This window comes from Lontra canadensis, unplaced genomic scaffold, assembly GCF_010015895.1.
Source record: "Lontra canadensis isolate GAN:19392208 unplaced genomic scaffold, GSC_riverotter_1.0 scaffold121, whole genome shotgun sequence".
NCBI classification, from domain to species: domain Eukaryota; kingdom Metazoa; phylum Chordata; class Mammalia; order Carnivora; family Mustelidae; genus Lontra; species Lontra canadensis.
In genome coordinates, this window is record NW_022631115.1 from 1,637,446 (window position 1) to 1,660,222 (window position 22,777).

Sequence of the window (22,777 nt, forward strand, 5' to 3'; positions counted from 1 at the left end):
GAGCGCGCGCGCGCGCTCGCGCGGCACTAAACTCGCAGAGTGGCCATGGCAACGCCTAGGCCGGCTGCCGATTGGCTTCCGGGAGCGCACGCGGGGTGCGTGCGCGGCCCTAACACACAACGTGGCCATGGCAACGCCTGGGCCAGCCACCTATTGGCTCCTGGGTCTGGGCGCACTGTCCCGCTTGGAGAGTCCCTGTCAGGGTACTTGCGGATTCTGCTCTAATTGATGAGTCGGAGTTTTGATTTTGTTGCTGTCTTTTGGGTTCGCAGCCCCTTCGATGGACTGCACTGTGAATCAAGGTCGTCTGAAAATATGTTGTGCACGCTGCGTGAGGGGTATTTTGGATGGTGAGCGTCGCACCACGAGAGGCTTCAGATCTTCAGGTAGATCTGGGGAAGCTTGGAGGAGCTTCAAGAATTAGCAGGTGTGTTATCCCGACATTGTTTTGCAGGGTGTAGGAGGCTGAAGAGCTTACCTTTTAACGCTGAGCTATGTTTTTGGTTATGTTTTTGCTATGATGCCTGGAGGTAGCCTGGAACAAGATAACCCTCAAGATTTGAGTGATGTTACTGGGAGCAAAGGTAACTTGGAATAGTCCTTCTCCTCCCTTTCCTTCATTCTTGGAGGTGGAAGTAGAGGCTGTGGGTAGAAGCTGGGAAAAGCCATCAGTAATGTTAAGCTAGTTAAAAAGGCAGCCTCCCAAAGAGACTGGTTGACAACTGCCACTTGTCTGTGGGGTACAATCCAACCTTGCTTTTCTGAAGAATATCCCAGTAAAATTAGTCTTTAACTTATTTGAAAGGCTGGCTCTGTGTTTTTTAATGTAGGAGGAGTTTCTGGTCTTCTTAACCACAGATGGGACACCCTCTTTGAATTAAGATAGCAATAAAATGTGTTAGCTCAGCCAGGAGCACAAAACCTACAGTATTCTCCGGTGTATTTACCTACTTGTTTTACATCAGTGGGGAAAATGTCTTTGAAAACAAATTATTTCAGGGGTGCCTGGGTGGCTGAGTCAGTTGGGGGTTTCAGGTTGTGATGGTCTCAGGGTCTTGGGATTCAGGCCTGCATCCACTTCTGTCTCAGTGGGGAGTCTGCTTGTCCTTCTCCCTCTGCCTGTGCCCCCACAGGTGCTCTCTCTTAAATAAATAAATAAGAAAACAAATTATTTCATAGTATACATACTGTCATTGTTAGGCTGAAAGCAGAAAAATTCTGCCAGTCATGAGTAACAATCCAAAATGAATTCCAGTATTGAGGTCTCTGATTTTATCTCCTTGTTTTATTTGTTTGTCAAATAAAGGTTTGGGAAGCTGTTTGAAACCAGAGTCAAGGATGCCTGGTGAAGGCATGGACTGTGTTATCCTAAAGCAAATTCTCTAAGAATGGTAAAACAATGTGAAATGATAGTGATTATGAGTTTGCTACAGTTCTTTGGTTACATAGCATTCCTATATATCCTGTTGTCTAGCAGCTGTGACACTTCTAATTAGATTGCAGAGAACAAATGGGTAGGACTAGACATATTCTAATTGTACTCACCTGTGAAACCCTCATGACTTTTGTTCGATGACAGTATTGTAGCAAATATTTCATTTATAGATATTGTTGTAGGACTCATTTTAAAAGACAAGGAGCCAGAAGAGTGGCTGTCAGTAGTAAGTAAGAAAAGCCACCGGCCCCACCTGTCTTGTGCTGGTTGGTCTGTTATAAACCATGTATTAAGTGTCCTGGTCAGATGCCCTGCTGGCACGTCTTAGAGGGCAGATCTCCACCAGTGGGGAGGACACTGATGGGCATATCCAGGTGTTTTTACAGACATCATACACTGGGAGCTTGTTGGTGAGCTAATCAGTTCTTCACAAGTTTAGGCTTAGGACCCATCAGCCATCTTCCCTTAAAGTAGAAAAAAAATGATGTAAGGACAGTAACACAGAAGGTTGATATTAAAATTGTCAAATCTGTTCTACCAGGCAAAAATTCTTTAACCTGCTAAGAACACTTTGTAAGGTTCTCTTCTTCCATTTCTCCCCTTCCCCAAGTTCTTTCTTCCATGCTGTTCTTTTAGTGAAAAATTTCCAAGGGCATTCAAAAGAAGAGGAAATTTAGTCCTCTAAGACAGTGGACAAGATATTTGTTAGGAGAGTATTTTGTCAACATATTGGAAAACTTCAGTGCATTCATTACATTCTTGTGAAGTTTTTTGAACTTCATATTTTTAGACTTCAGAAATAAGCTGTAGGCATGATAAGGTCAGTTAATCACATTTCAAAGCAAATTGACATTACTATTTGCAGTTTTTAGTTGCTTGTGTTGAGTAGACACAGGATCACTTACTCCCTCATGGGCGTTTTCAGAGTAAGACAACTGAACCTGAACAGTTACTTCATATTGAGTCAATCAATAATAGAATAATAAAAAACCCTGCATTTAATCTCTACTGTACACAAATTTTACTGTGCATGACATGATCATCGAACTTTCCAAAATTCAACTTTGCAATGGAGGCTTTTGTAAATAAAAAAGTACATTAAAGTGACTATCAGTGCTATAAATGTTTCCTTTAATTTTGTGTGCAAAACAGTTTTCCCTTTGACTCACAATTAACTGGAGTTTTGCAAGTTGAGTTGATGCAAGTCTTTTACTTCATGTGGACCTTTTATGATGAAGGCATTTGGAGGCTGTTTAGGAAATGACATCATAGAATTGATTTTCAAGTAAATTACAAATCTTTTATGAAATTATTTTAACACAAGGAAAATATAAAGTTTAGTTATTTACATAATTTAAATTCAATTTTACCAATTTTATTATGTAGAGAAAATGTTGAGAAATTCAGAGGTGATCTTAGCCAATTTTACCAATTTTATTATGTAGAGAAAATGTTGAGAAATTCAGAGGGTGGTTGACTCTCCACTTCTCTCTCTTGCCACTTGTCTTTGCTGCTACCTTGTGTTCCTTGTTGCCTTTGGCATCTCCAGTAGTTCACCTGTCTGCTCTAGGACTCCTATACATTCCTCACCTATCGCCAGAGGCAGCTCTTGGAGAGTTTTTGACTTCTCTATGTAAAGTGAATCCCTCTCTATTCTGTGCTCATTCTCGGCCTCAGAACCATTTCCTTCTAGCTCTTGCTACAATGAGTGATTGCTATCTTTCTCTGATCTCTCCTCCCCAGTAGACTGTAAATTACATAATCTCTCTCTCTCTCTCTCTCTCTCCCTGTATTCATGACTATTTTTGTCTCTGGATTTCTATCTATTATCTGTCTTTCTGTATCTCTGAAGTTTGGCAACATGGTCCATATTCTATTGTCTGTAGTAAGGGAGGGGAGTGTGAGAATTTGCCTGAGTAGGGATGGGCTCTGAGTTCCCCTGCAACACCCCAACATGGAGACCCCCTGTGAGGACATAACAAAGAAAAGCTTTTCCCAAAATATACTGGTACTCACTGGTGTTAACACATTTCTAGATAACATTAAAAAAAAAAAACATAAACAAGTGACTGGTGAGTAATGCAAATACCTAAGGTTAGCTAAGGATAGGATTCTTATAAATATTTTTTGAAGATTTTATTTATTTATTTGTCATGGAGAGAGAGCACATAAGTAGGGTTTCAGCAGGCAGAGGGAGAAGCAGGCTTGCTGCAAGGACCCTGAGGTGGGACTTGATCCAAGGGTCCTGGGATCATGACCCAAGCTGGAGGTAGACACTTAACCCACTGTGCCACTCAGGCATCTCAGGATTCTTACATCTTACATGTAACTTATGAAGTTGTAAATTAAGATGTAGTACATGAAAAGTAACCATTGCAACAGCTATAACATCAGCAGGTTGAATAAGGAAGCTGTTTTTCTAGGCCTTGTAGAGCCAATCAAGAAATCCCATGGGACCCACCATGCTCCTCCTTAGTGACTGCTGGGTCATGGGGTACCCAGGGCTCGGTAATGGCAGTGATGTTATTTGTAAAACTACCAAAGGGCCAGGTAGCTCCAAGGGAGCCTAGAATGCCAGGTATTCTGGAACAAATCATGGCCCTCTTTAGCTCATGGGAAGCTTATCGTCTCAGACCAGGTCTGGTATTGCCTTGGCCCTGTGAGCCAATGCTGACCAGAAAATGATCTGGATCAGTTCGGATATTTGAGACCAGGTCCTGGAACCAATTCTCCACCTCCACATTCCCCACCATTGTTCTTGATCATTCAGAGAAAAGGAAGTTCCCAGAATTGCCCATTTCCAAATAATTTTATCCCCATCAGTCTCCCTTTCTTAGCCTAGATCTCTCTGATCCTTTTGAACCATGCTTAGCAATTTTGTTTTTTGATTGTGAACATTTACCTTATACAATCCATCATCTGTGCACAGAGCCTTCTTCCTCCTTTCTTCCCTGAAACCTGCTTCTTCTGTAGACAACCCACAGAACAGGCTGCTCATGTTCTCATACCCATTTGTTTGAGCTGGAAGGAAGTCAATCCTGTTGGCCTATATCATCTCTTTCTTCCTTTCTTTTTTATTGGCCATCTCAGAAAGTGCAGGTTGTGCTCTCTGCCTTGCTACCCACCTCCTGTCTCATCCATCTGCTTTTCTCTCACCCAGATCCTGCATTAGCCCACTGTCTTCCATCCTGAGCTTCTCCAAGCCATCCACAAGGCTGCCAAAAGGATTTATACAGAGCCAACCATGTCTGCCTTCTGCTCAATATTGAAATCCTTTCTCACTGCCTGTAAGACAATGTCTATGCTCATATAGCACAGTTTCCACAGTTCAAGGTCTGGCCTCTGCCTGCTATGTCAGCCTCTTCTTCGAGCAGCCCCTGTGTATTTGATATCTGGAGTTTCAGCAGCCTTCTTAGGCCATGAGGTTCACTGGGAATTTGGGACCACTCAGAGTGGAGGGTCTGTGTCTCTTACATTGTAGGGACTCTTAGACAGGGATGTAAAATAAGCCTCTTTTGGGGCAACTGGATGGCTCAGATGGTTAAGCGTCTGCCTTGGACTCAGGTCATGATCTTGGGGTCCTGGGATTGAGGTTCATGTTGGACTCCCTGCTCAACAAGGAGTCTGCTTCTCCCTCTCTCACTTCCACTCCCCCCTGCTTGTTCTCTTTTCTCTCTCTCTCTCAAAATAAATAAATAAAATCACAATATAAGATAAAACAAAACAAAACAATATAAACTTCTATCTTATTTATTCTACTGATATTTGGTGGTTTTAATTACTTTCAGGCAGGGGTGCCTGGGTGGCTCAGTGGGTTAAGCCTCTGCCTTTGGCCCAGGTCATGATCTCAAGGTCCTGGAATTGAGCCCCGCATCTGGCTCTCTGCTCAGCGGGGATCCTGCTCCCCCCCCCCACTGCCTGCCTCTCTGCCTATTTGTGATCTCTCTATCTCTGTCAAATAAATAAAATCTTTAAAAAAATTGTGTAATTACTTTCAGTCATACCTAATCCTATAAACATAAGTTCTAAAATAAGAAAGTTAGACTTCATTTTCTCTAAGGATCCTTCTGGTTTTGTGATTCTTAAAAACAAAGGTAAAATTTGATTTCCATCTATTCTCTAGCCTCTTCATTAGGCTGAACCTTATGACAATTTCAACAATTGACCCTTTTTGACCTACAAAATCTGTGATCCCATATCAATCTAATGTATCATGATGTCTTTTTATGTTTGCTCAATATTTCAAATTAACTATGCAGAGACAAGATTTCATCTGCAAATTCAAAGTGGCTACATTATCCTTTAGTCATTCAAATTCCCTGTGATTCCCATTCTAGATTTGTGGTTTGATATTGGAAGGAATTTGGAATATTTTTCTTTTAACTTGTCTCCCATATTGGTGGGGGACATACCAAATGGCTGACCTAGAACAGGTTGTACCTCAAGCAGGCACTGCTATGTTCTCACTGCTTGGGGATGACAGAGAAAACCATGGTCATTTATTTTCTGCTTTTTCATTAAAATTCATATTTTAATGGGCAATTAAGCCACTCATGACACACATTGTTTAACACTTGAGAATTGCAACTCTACTTAAAGAAAACCCTTCCTACTCTGATCTAATCTTTAATATGGGGTTACATTTGGAAACATCAAAAGGGCATTATGGTCTTTGTAGTACTAGAAACACAAGCAAATCAAGAAAGGCAATTTCACACTCAAAATTATAGAAAGGATTTGGTCAACATTATTATCCTTATATTTGTGGATATTTCTTTTCTGTTTCAGGGAGGAGGAATTTTTTTTTTTTTTAAGATACAAATTCTAGGGAAGTCCTTGGGATCCATTTCCATGTGGCACACTTGTTGCATTTATTCATTCATTTAATCAATATTTTGGGGGCCCACTATGTGTCAAGTGCATCACATTAGGTGCTCTTGAATTATGCCCACTTCCTGCCTGCTGTGTTCTGACAATCCCTCATGTAAAGTCACTTGGTAAAGTGGGGTATGTGCTAGTCTGGGCAGACTGTACTCTGAGCTATTTGGTTCCATAAAGAAATTCATTCTCTGGGACATGCTAGTCCAGGCACTGTTTCCTAAAATCTAGAGTTGGGGAAGGCTCAATTTGTTCACTCATTCAAATATGATGTTGAGATATTACCTGTATTATTATAAAAGCCTGGGCTGTTTTCAGAAGTGAGTAGCACAGACAAAACAAAAAACAAAAAACAAAAAAACAAAAAAAAATGAGAGAGGAAGAGAGAGAGAGAAGGGGTTTGTCTGGGTGGCTCAGTTGGTTAAGCCTCCAACTCTTGATTTCAGTTCAGGTCATGATTCAGGATTGTGAGATGGAGTCCTGTGTAAGGCTGTATCCTAGCCATGGAACTTATGTAAGATTCTCTCTCTCTCTCTCTCTCTCTCTCTTTTCTAATAAAATAAAATAAAATGAAATAAAATAAAATAAAATAAAGGAAGTGAGTAACACAGAAAGATAGCAGATCCTTCCAATCCTTTCCAGAGATGCACTGGTGGGATGTCATGATTCATCTGTCAGGGAAAAGGGGCTGCAAGTGCATGCCTTTAGATTGCACATACTCTCATTCTTCTCTTCCATTGTCTTAAAGGCAGAGAGTAATGGTCAGCATTTGGAAAAGATGACAGGAGGCAGGTGTGTACTTACATGCTATTCACTTGTTCAGTCAGTCAGCAACCACATATTGAGCCCTTATCATGAAAGCATCAAGCATCAACAGGGATGTGGAGATACAGCATGAGGACACTGTCCACTTAACGAAAAGGCAGCTGCTGGTTCAAATACTTGAAAAGATAGATAATTACAAGCTGAGCAACGTACTGTGAAGTGAATATGCAAGGAATCCCAAGGGGGGAGGCTAGTGAGAGGCCATAGGTACTTTGTATTAAAATAAAATCAGCTGACAATAATAACAGTGACCAAAATATAACCGCCATCAGTCTAGTGCTTTGGAACTCAGGTCTGAACCTAAAGTCTGCCCTGTCATTTACTAGTGAGTGATCCTGACACTTTTCAAGCCCATTTGCCACACTGTACAATGACCAAAGCAATAGTGCCCAGTTTGTAAGCCAGTTGGGAAGATAAACTGCAGTGATGGCTTTGAAGAAATTAGCCTGCTGTCTGGCATGTAGTAGACTGCCCTCAGGGCTCCTTAGTTAGCTGCTATCATTATCAGTGGTAGTCTGTGGTGGCAGTATGGTCCCTAAGATTGGCATCTCAATCCCAGGACTAAGAATACATTACCTTATGTGGCAAAGAGGATTTTGGAGATGTCATTAAGGTTACTAATCTGCTGACCTTAAAGTAGGGATTTATCTTGGATTACTGGGTAGGTCCAATATAATCACATGAGCCCTTAAAAGCAGGAGAGGAAATTGAAGAAGGCAGAAGGGTTCAAAGCACAGGAAGGACTTCACACACCACAGTTGGCTTCAAGATGCAGGGGTCTATGTGTCAGGGAAATGAGAACCCAAGTCCTACACCACAAAGAAATTAATGCTCCCAACAACCTGAATGAGGCTGGAAGTAGATTCCTCAAGCAGAGCCTCCAGATGGCTGACTACTTTCATTCTGACCTGTGACACCCAGAACTAAGAGCTCAGTTGAGCCTGCCAGAACTTTGTATTTTGTTTTAAGCTACTAAGTTTATGGTGATTTATAACACAGCAATAGAAAATAAATACACCATCATTTTCAAGTATTTTTAAAAAGTTTGGCAGGCATTGTAATAATAATAAACATCCAAATCCCAAAGAACTATTAAAAAGCTTTATGGAGATATAATTTACACAAAATAAAGATCACCAATTTTAAGTATATAATTTGATGAATTTTGAAATGGATATATTCATATGACCATCTACAATAACAATGCTATTCTGTCACCCTGTATGGTCCTGTCTGTCCCTTGGCAGTGAACTACTTCCCTACCACCCTGGTAAACACTGATCTGTGTATTGTCCCTTTGTTTTCCCCAGAGTGTCATATAAATGGCATCATATGGGTTTTTATCTGGCTTCTTTCACTTGTCATAAATGCTTTTGAGTTTCATGTATCAGTTGTTTATTTTACTGCTGAGCATTATTTCATTATGTAGATGTACCATATCCCTTCACCAGTTGGTGGACATATGCACCTAGTTTTTGGCTATTATTAATAAAGCTACCATGTACATTCAAGCATAAGTCTGTGAGATCATATGTACTTATTTCTCTTGGGTAAATGCCTGGGAAAGGGATTGCTGCTGGGTCATATGATAAATATAGGTTTACCTATATAAGGAGCTATTAAACTGTTTTCCATGGTGGCCATACCATTTTGCATTCAAACCAGCATTGTATAAGAGTCCCATTTGCTTCCAATCCTCACCAACATTTAATATTGCCAGTCTTCTTAATTTTAGTCTTTCTAGTGGGTGTATAGTATTACCTCATTGTGGTTTTAATTTGCATTTCCCTATTAACTAGTGCATTGTATGTTTTCTTTTAAATACTGGGTTGCCAAACTGAGGGTTGATGGGGGGAGGGGGGTTGGGAGAGGGGGGGTGGTGTTATGGACATTGGGGAGGGTATGTGCTATATTGAGTGCTGTGAAGTGTGTAAACCTGGCGATTCACAGACCTGTACCCCTGGGAATAAAAATATATGTTTATAAAAAATAAAATTTAAAATAAATAAATAAATAAATACTGGGTTGTATTTTTTTTTTTTTTTTTAATTTGAGTGTAGTTGAGTGTTCTTTATACATTACAGCTGGAATACATTTGTCAGATACCAGTCCATTAGTTTCCTTTTATTCTTTTACTGGTGGCTTTTGAGAAGCAAAATTTTAAATTTTGATGAAATCCAATTCATCAAATTTTAATTTTATCATTTATGCTTTTTGTGTCCTAGCTAAAAAGTTTTTGCCTACTATAAAACCACAAAGATTTTTTTCTTATATTTTTTACATTTATGGTTTGTATCTTACACTTAGATCTCTGGTCACTTCAGTTAATTTTTGCATATGCGTGAGCTAGGGGTTAATGTTCATTATTTTTCACGTGATTATCCAATTTATATAAAATACATTTTCTATTGAATTACCTTGGCATTTTTTTCAAATGGTTAGAGAAGTGTGGGCTCAATTTTGAACTATTCTGTTCCATTGATCACTATGTCTATCCTTCTGCCAATATCATACTGTGTTGATTTCTATAGTTTTATAGTGAGTCTTGAAGTCAGGTAGTGCAAGTTTTTTAACTTTGTTCCTTTTCAAAATTGTTTTGATTAATTTCAAAATTAATTTGATTTTGATGAAATTTCATTTCATATTAAGTTTAGAATTAGCTTGTCAATTTCCAGAAAAAAACAAACAATACTGCTGAGATTTGATTGGTATTGATTTTATTGGTATCATATCTATATAGAAATTTGGGTAACATTGACATCTTAACAATATTGATTTTTCTGATCCATGAACATGGTATACCTCTCCATTTATTTAGGTCTTCATTAATTTCTCTCAATATTATTTTGGGGTTTTAAGTGTTCACATCTGAGCATTTTTGTTACATGTATTTTTTAGTATTTTTGATGTTAATATAAATGTGATGTTTAATATGTTTATAATGCTAAAGTTACATATTACTTCTATGAGATTTTTTTGTAGATTGTATGATTTTCTACATTGATGGTCATGTTGCTTACCAATAAAGGCAGTTGTACTACTTTCTTTCCAATCTTTAAGACTTTTTCTTTGTTCATCTTCATTTTTTAAGGTGAAATATTAGGGACATTCCCTCCAACACAACAAACACAGCAAGAATTTCTACTTTTACGGTAGTGTTGAAGTGGTAGAAGTAGAAATCCTTGCATTGTTCCTTGTGTTGGGGGGATATGGTCAATATTTCACCATTAAATATGATGTTCATTGTAGATTTTTCACAGATACCCTATATCAGATTAGGAAGTTGTCTTCCATTCCAAATTTCTTGATAGTTTTTATCATTAGTGGGTTGTTGAATTTTTATTGCTCATCCACCACTGCTGAAAGTAATTCAAGTGTCTATTACATGAGTGCTATGTTTCACAGAAAACAATGAATCTGGAATGCTTGTCTTTTAGTAAAATAAATGATTCACAACTCATTCTGAAATTTGACAGTTTTTGTATACACTGTCATAGTCTGGTCAGTAAATATCAGTGTGGCACAAAAGTTTGTAACCACTCCCTCTCTCATTGTGAATTATTGTCAACATTTCATAATATTTTAAAGCTCTGTTATTTTTTTTTAAATAAACTTGACTATGTTGCTGATTTTGTTCACTTTGAATTTGACATCCTGACTGAAATACTTTGCCTATGAATTATGCAATAGATTAATTTTATGTCTGGTGCCATCTCTGTAGCCTTACTTAGTGGTCCCCCCTCCCCATTCTGGTCAAAGTTTCACAGTTTCTCAATAAAATATATATATATTTTATTTACTACTTCCTTTTGTGTTAGAATATATGTTCTGTGGCATATTTGTTTTTTAGAAGCTCATTAAATTTCCTTCTGGAAACAGAATTGGCCAACATTTAATCTTAGACACTTTAGAAGTGTATCATGACCATTTGAAACACACCTTTCATATCTGTACTAGTCACATGGGTAAACTTGCTTCTCAGCTGGGTCCTATTTGATGGAAAACAGGCAGAGTTGAGAGGAGATGCATTCAGGCCTGGTCACACAATACTTCTCTTGCTCTGCTTGGTTCCTGCTCTGTGTAGCTGGAAACAAAGGGCACTCACTGTATAGTGGGGGTGGGGTGGGCATGATGTTAGCAGTCTGGGTCTCCACAGTCAATCCTTGGAGGACAGAGTATCCTGTCAAGAAGACATTCAGTGGACTTTGAATAAACAAGAAACCAATTCTCATTGCTCCACAATGTTTGGGGCTATATGTTACAGATAACCTATCTTTACTAATATAAATCTATATAGCAAAATGATATACCAAATCTCCCAACTCAGTAAAAGGATTCACTCTCTCTTAATGTTTTAAATAAACATAACTGCTTTATAAGTATCTTCTAGTAGTTTTGCTGAAGATTTCTATATTGTCGACCTATTTTTTTTTCCATGTACTGCTTCAACATATTTTATAGCAGAAAGAAGAACAAGTGTTTCCCAAAGGTATTTGGCTTTTTTTTTCTTTTACTGTTAAACAAGAGACCAAGCAAGACTTGGAAATATTTCTCACTAAGTTCATTGTAAAGAAGATGTGGTGTGTGTATATATATATATATATATATATATATATATACACACACACACACACACACACACACATACATACATACATATACATACACATACACAATGGAATCTTATACAGCCTTCAAAAAATTGAAATCGTGCCATCTGCAGCCATGTGGATGGAACTAGAGGGCATTATGCTAAGTGAAATAGGTCAATCAGAGAAAGACAACTATCATATGATCTCACTGTGAGAAACAAGACAGAGGATCATAGGGCAAGGGAGGAAAAAATGAAACAAGATGAAACCAGAGAGGGAGACAAGCCGTAAGAAACTCTTAATCTCAGAAAACAAACTGAGGGTTGCTAGAGTGGAGGGGTGGTGGGAGCGATGGGGTGGCTGGGTGATGGACATTGGGGCCGATATGTGCTATGGTGAGTGCTGTGAATTGTGTAAGCCTGATGATTCACAGACCTGTACCCCTGAAACAAATAATAAATTATATGTTAATTAAAAATTTAGAAATATTTGTAAAGGACTACGTTGAATATTCATGCTTTAAAGATCTTTTAAAAATTATAAATATTTTCTCCATATTTTACATATTTATTCCAAATTTCCATACTCATCATGCTATCAATAGTTTATATTTTAAGTCACAGTGCACACTAAATTCAAGTTTTCTCTCTGATAATTCATTTGTAGTCTCATAATCCAAATAGCTTTCTAATTAACCCTTTTTTTAAATTTGCCAGCTTCTTGCAGATCTGACTAGATCACTGCAAGCTGTGCTTGATGATATTGTTGACTGGAAAGGGGCAGAAGCAGCTCTGCTTTTCTCTTGTTGCAGGTGTGCCTTCTTCATTACCTTATTACGCTCAACACAGAGTTTTGATAAAGGAATGATTTTAACCTACTTGTCCTTTTTTTTTTTTTTTTTTTTTTTTTTTAGGGCCAGTTTAGTAAAACCAGATAATTTAATCCATAAATCTGCTTAACTAGGCACGTGTGAACTGCAATACCCATGACAATGTGAAAGCAAATAAATAACCAAAAGGGCCACCATCACCTCCCCTCTTTTCTCAGAATACCTGTTTTAGGATACTCACATAACTAATCTACAATAAGGAGAACATATTATTTTGAGAACCTGCCCTAGGATATACTTCATAACAACAACAACTAAACTAATTCTAATTTAAGAACTCATCCTGGGGAATTCTTCTTGGTAATTTGTGAGCTCTTTTGTTGTATTTCTTCATTCATGACACTCTGTGGCTGTCACACCTCTGTGCATGTATTCTTGTTTCTACTTCAAACAGAGAATTGAGGGCATCCTATGAGAAGTTTCTAAATTGTTACCTCTTTTCCTCCTACCACATATTCCATCTACGCTTCCTTCCTGTTGTAGGGAAGAATTGTTTTCTCCCTCACAAGAAGAATAATCTTAATGTTTTCAAAAAGCACATCAAATTCCCTTCAGTTTTTTAGCTTATATTCAAGCACACTTTTCAGTGATGCCCTTGGAACTTTGGACGTTACTTTTAGTTTTTTTTTTTTTTTTTTTTTTTTTCATTTCTATTGTCTTTGAGCATCTGTCTACCTTGAACTGTATTGTATTCTGTTAGGTGATATCATGTCCTGTGCTAAAGAGATAGCATGTTAAACAATAAAACGTTCCAAAGAGAGCTTTAGTTAAAATGACATCATTTGACATGTCAAAGTTTGGTTTGAATTTGTAGATGATTAGTTTCCTAAAATTTTCTGGCTGTTCGTCATCTATTCCTCATGCCTCCATGGTAAGTGGGCCTTAAGATCAGCTAGACCTTTCTCTTTATACTCCACACTGAGTTCGACAATGAAGAGAAATAGCATTGCTGGTCTTCTGTTTTCTTTTAGCCATAAATGCAATTTAGCTACACTTCCAGAGTTAGAGCTGAGAGGTTCTTTAATAAAATATCAGCTTTACACATTTGACCTTGCTTTGTTTAAGGGAGAGTTTAGGAGGAATCGAGTACATTTTTCTTCTTCATTTATCCCTGGTGAAATCAGTTCCTGACTGATGCCAAATTTTTCCTTTGGCTAACCTAAGAATCTCTATTCAAGCTTTGATTACATACACATGACTGTTCAAGAGTCACAGTAGGCAAGAGGTCAAGGTACAAAGGCTGATGTTGTTTTTGCTGATTTTCCCCAAAGTATCCAGCATGTGGGAAACTGTATCAACTGACTCTGTGTCAGTGAAACTTCACAGTTACGATGAGCATCTTTTGGACTCCCCTGGAGCAGAACCATTCAATTCAGACCTGGAGATGGATGAAACAAAGTGTGACTAACACTGCTTTTAGAAGTCCTGGTTAATAAGACGACTGTTGTGGATGATTTAGAAAGGAAAGGTCGAATCACTGGTGAAGCACTGTTTTATACTCACCACAGCATTAACTGATAGGTTAATCAGTTAATGACACATTTGAGAAGCTGGCTGTTGTGGCTGGGAATGTGGGTGACAGTAGGCTTAGCTAATGTTATAGGACTGGCAGGTACTTGAGGAATTAGAGGAGATGAGTAGCTCTCAGTGGGAGGACAGTGATTCAATTTAAGATCTAAGAGGGTCTCTGGGATTGGCCCATGCTGCAGTAAATTCATTGGGAATCCTGTAATTTCAAATTTGATCTAAGAACTTAAACACTAGCAGTTTTTAGTGGTCAGAGAACCTTGCATTTAAATGAAAACTGGGACAGTGTTGTGAAGACTTTAAAAATTATTGTTATTTTTTAAATTTAAATTTTAGGTGGTTAGCATAACGGTGCAATATTGGTTTCTGGAGTAGAATTCAGTGATTCATCACTTACATAAAATACCCAGTGCTCATCATAAGTAAAGCCTTTTTTGTAATTAAATCCTAAAGTGTTTCTTCTTGTTCTAGATTTCAAGTTTTTAAATGCTTCTGATACCAAGTCTTTTGTTTGAATTCTTGATGTCATTTGTACTCATACTAAAGCTTACTTTATCATTGTGTGTGTATATATTAATAAAATTAGGAGCTGGATAAACAAGTCATTCTTATTTGGATTAAAAAGTGGCTCATTGCAATGTTTCCCTTTTACTAACAAAACTCTGGATAATGAACAAATGCAACATACAAAAGAGCTGACTTATAAAAGCTCTTCATGATTTTGGGAACAGCAGCACATGGTTAAAATACTCCCATTCTGTTCTTTGGGTTTTGCATAAATCTTCTGTAAGGCTTTGCTTTAAAAATACCAGTCTAGGGACGCCTGGGTGGCTCAGTCGGTTAAAGCCTCGCCTTTGGCTTGGGTCATGATTCCAGGTCCTGGGATCGAGCCCCGCATCGGGCTCTCTGCTCGGCAGGGAGCCTGCTTCCTCCTCTCTCTCTCTCTCTCTCTCTCTCTGCCTACTTGTGATCTCTGTCAAATTAATAAAAAAAATCTTTAAAAAAAATACCAGTCTAGTAGTAGAATTGTGTTTCATGTAATCAAATGTATTTTGGGGTCATTCTCTTAACAGTTGTTGAAAATAATCATTTAATGAGAATCTCTAAGGGCAAGCTAACCTTCTATGAAGGGAGGCTCCACTCGAACTGGCTCTGGGAAGGCCTTTAACATTTCTCTTTTACAACAGGATTGTGGAGTTTAGTTCAATGTAGACAATGGGTTGAGCATGGCTTGTATGCCCCCTTCCTGTGTCACCTCTGGTGTGTTGAGCCATCTTTTGAACAAAACTGCTTGCATGTGTTTCCTGTTTCTTTTTCCTCAGAGGCTCACAGACTTCTACGTATGCCTGGCCCATGTGAGTGCATCACATAAGTGGAGTGTCTGTGTTTGCATTTAGAACAGCATTAGAAAAAAAAAATACTCTGTAAAATAATGCAAATTTTACCTTTAAGGTAGTCATGAAATACCCTGCATATGTATTTCTCCCTACTACTAAGTAGCAAGAGGAGGTGCACCTGCCATATCAGAAGAGAACTTGCTGATTCAGAGAAGCGCAGATTTCCCAAAGACCAAACTTGCCCCAAGCTGGTTGCTTCGTCTGGTCCGGGTCATATACAGAGCTTCTATGGCCCTCTACTCTGTAGCCTACTTTCATATTTATTATTTAATTTCATCGTCAACAGTATGCTCAGAAAGAATTTCCTGATTTTCTAGGGGAAGAAGCCAATATCAGAATGGTTCATTGATTAGGCCACAGACCAGTCAATTAGAGGCAGTGTTGGATTTGAACCAGGAGCAGTGGCTCCACATCCATGGCATGGTGTCATAGCTTTCTCTGTTTTGCCCAAAGTAAGATGGGTTGCCTGTCTTCTGTCTGCTGACTTTCGTCTGGCTTTCAGTGTAAGGTTGTGGATCGACCAGCTCATCTAGTATGTCTCTCAGCTAAGCCTGAGAAGCCACAGAAAAAGTGGCACATGTATGTAATTTATCTCTTCTTTTGAGCTATTAGTTTCAACTTTAGTTGTTTTGGTACAAGTTACTTACGAACAATTTCTGGGAAAACTCTCCACTTCTGATTGAATGGCAGCCAAACCTATTGCTGGTACTAAGTTTCTTTCTTACCCCCCCACCATGTAATGGGTTTATAGCTGGGTACAAGCCTGCCCAGAGAGACCCTGGTCTAGGACTTTCATGTGACAAGAACAACCTTGTAAGCAGATAAGATTTGTAATGCCTCGGGGTCTGTGACTTCAGATATCCAAGCAGGTTCACTTTTTGCTTCTTATGAGTTGGGACAAAGAGGATTTCTGCCACCCAGCCTGAACTATGCAGGGGATGTGGTGGAGCATTCAGGTGAAGGAACCCAAGTCTCTGAAGGGTCTTGTGGAACAGAGCTACCTTCCAGCCTGAAAAGCTCAACTTGGATCTGAGAGAAATCATCGCTTACCTGGTTTTAAGCTACTAGATTGTTATTGGATCTTTTGTTACAGCAAGAAAGCATGGCCAAACTAGCATAGCTCACCCTACTAGATAGGTTCTAGGACCAAACCAATGGGAGCTGCCTTCATGGGGCTCACATTCCACTACAGGAGACAGAGAAAACAACCCACGTAGTTAAATATGTACTGCTGTGTTGGATATGGTAAGTGCCACAGGGGTCATGAGGGTCAGGAAGGAAGAAAAAGGTGTCAGGGGAAAGAATTGCAGTTCTGGACAGGGGGCCAGGGGAAGTCTCACAGGAAAAGAGACTTGAGTAGACCACCAAAGAACATGAGAGAGCTAAGAACACAGAAGACTCGTTGGGGGAAAGCATTCCAGGAGGGAACAGCCAGTACAAAGGCCCTCAGTTAGAACAAAGTCTGGCATGCTTGCAAATCTGTGAGGAGGCCATTGTGCCTAAAGCAGTGTTGTATCAGCTGTTTGTTTCTATGGAACAAGTCACTGCAAATCCTAGTGGCTGAAAACCACAATTGCTTATTAGCTGTCAATTCTGTGGGTTGGCAACCTGGGCTCAGCTCATCTGGTCTTGTGCGAAGTGGTGGCTCAACAGGAGTGGGATGAAATGAAATGGGATTGGTACTCTGGTACTGATGCTGGCTCTTGGCTGGGTCTCTGTCACCAGGTGATCTCACACCTCTGGGGATGCTAACTCAGACTTCTTCATACAGACATCACCAGCAGCTGAAAGAGCTAGCAAGTGTGTTTCCGGCACCCTGAGAGGATGCCTCCAGAGTCTCCCAGACTCTGTTTGCCACTTAGTGTGCCCAAACAAGTCACAGGCCAACATGACTAAGGGTTGGCTATGTAAGCTACACCTCTCATTGGGAGGAGTGGCCAAGTCATACTACAAGAATCATTCTGGTAGAGTGGGAGGACTCACTGGATTCACATCTTTATAGACTGTCCACTTTGAGAGTAAATGAAGATGACAAGGTTAGAAGTGCTGGGACACAATCATGTGGGTCTTGTAGGTTCTAGTGACTTTGGTAAGATATACTTCTTCAGGTTTTGGCCAGCTATATTAGAAAATCTTCAAAAATTATTGGAAATAGATTGCCTGGGTATTATGTAACTAACTGGTAGCAAGGCAGAATACTACTACTACTACTAAATATAAAAGCCACATTTAGGGCTTACTGGCACTGGGTGGGGTCCATGTATCACTTAATTCAGAGCAGCACTGCAGAGTGAGGACACCCATCCCCAGAGAGGTTAAGTGACTCTCCTAAGATGGCACAAGTGCCAGAACTAGGGTTTCTACCCATGTCTTTCAGACTGAGACTTTCCCTTTGACCTCTGTGGCCACTGAGATCCTGGCCATGGCCCAGAGCTACCAAGAGATGTGAAGTCAGAGGTTTCACCCTGGGAATACTCCCTGCTTCCTCACTTTTGGTTGGGGAGAAAGGAACTTCTTAAAATAACCAGAGAGATTCTACAGGAAGAGCCAGAGAGGCAGCTCCCCAGTGTTTTTACTAATATGGACTTTCTTGGTCTTGAGGAAGTACTTTGTTTCAAAAATAGCTGGTGCTTTTCCAAGAAGAGACTTGGAGCTATTAGCCATTCACCTCATGCCTAAAATGCATTGCTCCTGAAGGCAGAGAGGGCGGCAGGCCTCCATCCCAGAGCCTGCAGGAGGCAGGAGGCCCGCTGGCCTCCGGAACTGCCAGGACTGGGTTTCCTCATTCCTGCTGGTGCCCAGATATTTATGCCTGGGGTGAGAGGGGACAAAGAGCCCAGCAGGAAGGGAGGGTTTCCCCCTCTTCCTTTCCTTAAGCTGAAAATGTTAGTGTTAAGCAAGCCTCTGAAAACACAGCCAAGGTGACTGGACAAGCTGATTAAAGATAAAGATTTGCCTAAGAACAAATTTTAAGCTTGGTTAGTTGGAACTTACTAGGGTTTATAATCAGGGACTCTTGTTTTAACAGATAAAAAGTTGGAGGTAGAGGATGGGCACCAGAAAAACTGCAATGAAAAATCTACATCTTGTTTTTAAGAATTAGTTTAAGACATTAAGTCCTTACTATATGCTATACATTGTTCTTAGCATTTTATATGTATTAAAGCATCTAACCTCATGTAAACCCTAGATGTAGGCAATATTATTTTCTCTGTTCTACACTTGAGGAAACCGAGGCTCAGAGTGGTTAAATAAGTTGGTTGTTTTGCAAGACGAAGGGTGGAGTCCCACTTCAGAGGAGCTTCCATTTCCATTCCAAATGGACTCATTGTTTATGTTTCATGTATGTGCGTGTATGTATTCATGCCTGTACATATGTGTGTGCATGCACGTGTGTGTGTGTGTGTGTGTGTGTGTGTGTGTGTGTGTGTGATGTTTTTGGCAGCCATGCATTTGCCTGCATAACTCCTGTCAAAAATTAACTGGTTTTCCCATCCTTGGGGGGCCATTTGTCCTTTGACACTAGTGTTTCATTTATCACTTGCCATTTCTTATCAGCTTACAGTCCCTGGAAAGCTATTTCCCTTGGAAGATGGATGTGGATGCTGCTTTTTGGGTAAAGAGAATGTTGTGTTTCCACACTCCTCTCTACTGAGTGTTTTCAGTAGACCTGGGTATGCTGTGTTTTGAGCACCAGGTTCCTCACTGAGTCTGCTTTGTAGAATGCTTTGACTTCTTGTCTCAGGGGCAGATTGTTTATATTATTATACACATTATAAAGCAGACTTCCTTCTGCAAAGGAAGTTAAAGGTGAAGAATAGAACCCATATTTGAGAAATAAACATATATTTGTGCACTTGAGGGCATATGAGCAAACGTATTTATTTCACATGCTTCATTATATTTTGTATTATATTTTAGACTTGGCCTCACTTGATAACAAGGAATCATCTTTTAAAAACAGATCTAAAAAATCATATGTGTTTTATAGGAAAACCTCATCAATTTGGACTGCTCTATTGCCATAGCTTGGCTTACAATTTAAAGAACTATTTGCTTAAAATTAATTCAAGAGGAGAACCTGGGACTTACATTGAGTATATTCGATGTAATGTTCCTTGTCCTTCAGCATGTTTATTATATGCAGAATCAATGTTCATTACAATGTAGACTTGATTATTCATTAACATTGTCCAACTTTTTTTTCCCTCCCTCCCTCCCTCCCTTCCTCCCTCTTTCTTTCTTTCTTTCTTTCTTTCTTTCTTTCTTTCTTTCTTTCTTTCAAGAGATGGAGAGTGCATGAGTGGGGTACAGAGGGGTAGAGGGAGAGGGAGAGAAAAATCTTAAGTAGGGTCCATGGTCCAGCTTGAAGTCTGACTCAGAGCTTGATCTCACTATCCTGAGATCATGACATGAGCTCTGAGCCCAAATCAAGAGTCAGAGGTTTAACAGACTGAGCCATTACTAGATGTGCAACTACTTGCAAGAACTGCCACTAAGGTTGTTTAAAAATTATTATAATCCAAAGTGTTTGCTATTTCAGATCTTATCCCTACCTTTTCCATGTCCCCATAAGTGCCATTCTCACTTTGGAATGCTTATCAGATTCTGTATTAATTATTTTGTTCTTTATGTCTTCCTCCAAAAACCCCGAGATTGCTTTCAGTTATTCCAAAGGCCTAGCATAGTGTTTCCTGAAGCCTGAGACTTGGAAGGAGCTTGTGTCTTCTCCACATCTGGCACTTGCTCAGACTGTGCTATTCCTTCTGCCTGGGGGTAACTTCGTGCTTCTATTTTCTAGAATACATTTTATACAATTAGTGTTAATTCTTCTTTCAAGTTTTGGTAGCATTCTCCATGGAAACAATCTGTGCCTAGAAATTATGTTTTTGGATTGCTTTTAGTTACAAATTAGATTTCCTGAATAGTTAAAAGGCTATTTAAATTACATACTTCAAAATGGGTAAGGTTGGTAGTTTTTGCTTTTCCAGGAATTGGTCCATTTCATCTAAGTTGTAAAAGTTATGTGTGCAGACTTGTCCATTTTACTCCTTCATTACCATTTGGATATCTGCAGGATCCATGGTAATATCCCATTTCATTCTGGTATTGGTAATGTGTCCTCTCCTCACTTCTTCCTAGTGTGTGTGTGTGTGTGTGTGTGTGTGTGTGTGTGTGATTTGTCAGTTTGGTTGACCCTTTCAAAGAAAAAAACTTTGTATTTCATTGATTTCCTCTATTGTTTCCTCTATCGTTGTTGTGCTTTTAATTTCACTGTTCTGTGCTTTTCTATAATTGTCCTTCCTTCTGCTTGCTTTGTGTTTACTTTTCTAGGTTCTCGAAGTGGAAGCTTACACATCGCTGACTTGGAAATGCCCCCTCTTTTAATATAAGGATTTAGTGCAGTCTGTTCCCTCTCAGCACTGCTGTGGCCTTGTCCCATGCCTTTTATAGGTGGTATTTTCATTTTCATTCAGTGCAATGTATGGTTTATTCCTCCTGAGACTTCCTCTTTGACCCACAGGATATTTAAAAGTGCATTGCTTAGTTTCCATGTGTTTGGGGATATTTTTCCATCTTTTATTTCTAGTTTGACTCTAATGTGGACAGCAAACACATTCCATATGATTACAGCTTCTTAATTTTTTTTTTAATTTGTTTAAAGATTTTATTCAATGAAGAGAGAGATTGAGAGAGAGAGAGAGAGAGAGAGCGAGCTAGCAGGAGCATGCACTCTTGCGGGAAGGGCAGAGGCAGAGGGAGAAGTAGACTCCCTGCTGAGCACAGAGCCCAGTGCAGATCCTATCCCAGGACCTTGAGATCAGGACCTTAGTCAAAGTCAGACACCCTGATTTCAGTTCTGTTATTTGGTGCATGTACATTTGGGATGGTTAAGTCTTCTTGGTGGCCTGGCCCTTTTATCATTCTGTGCTGTTCCCCCGTCACCTGTCACTGGTAATTTTCTTTGTTCTAGTTCACCTAATATTAATATGTCTTTTCCTCCTTTCTTTTGATTGTTTGCATGATATATCTTATTCTTTTTCTATGTAATCATATTTGAAATGAGTTTCTGGTAGGTGATATGTACTTCAGTCATGATTTTTTCAATCAATTTTGCCATCTTTGTCTTTTAAATGATGTGTTTAGATAGTGTAATTTAGTTTAATTACTAAATTGTTAAGACTTAGACGTGCCATTTTATTTTATTTTTTCTGCTTATTCTTTGTTCTCTGTGTCATTTTTACTGGCTTTCTGTGGGTAGTTGAACTTTTTCTTTTCTTTTTTTTTTTTAAGTTCTGTTTTGATTTATCTCTCTTTTTTTAACATATCCATTTATAGGGCTTTTAAAAAAAATCTCATTGTACTAGTGTACATATTTTAGATATTTAATTTGAGTGAAGTTTAGGAACTTTACTTCCCTTATACACTATTCTAGCCTTGTTTAAAATCTAATTATCTTAAATATATCTTCTATGTATGTTTAGAGATACATCAGAAGGTGTTATAATTTTTGTTTCAGCCATCAAATGTAATTTCAGAAACTGAATAGGAGAAGGAAAATGTATTTCCTATATACATATTTTTATTCTTTCCACTTGTTCTTACTTCCTGATGCTCCAAGTTACCTTCTTTTAGCATTTCTTTCTGTTTAGAGAACTTCATTTAGCTACTTTTTAGGGTATCTCTGATGGTCAAAATTTTTTTTTTCTTCAGCTCAATTTTTGAAATTCTTTTATCATTGAAGGGTATTTATGAGTATAAGATTCTGGGTTGACAGCTCTTTTCTTTCACTACTTAAAAAATATTCTGGACTCTAATTTCTGCAGAGAATTTTATTCCCATTCAAATTGTGTTTCCCTAGAGATAAGGTATTCTCTGCTGATTGTTATTTGCAATACATTTTTGTATGTGTTTACATTAGTTATGTGGATATGACGTTTCTTCATGTAGATTTCTTTGGGTTTATGTTGTTTGGGATCTGCTCAACTTCTTGAATCTGTAGAATTGTATCTTTGGTCAAATTTGGAGATTTTTTTTCTAGCCATTATTTCATTGGATAGAGTTTTTTGACTCACTCTCTTTCTCCTTTCAGGGACTCATGCCACAAATGTAATTATTTTAATGGACTTACAGTTCCCTGGAACTTTGTTCGTGTTTCCTTTTTCTTTCTCTATCTTTTCCTTGGACTGTTTTGATTGGATAATATCTGTCGTTCTATCATCCAGTTCACTGA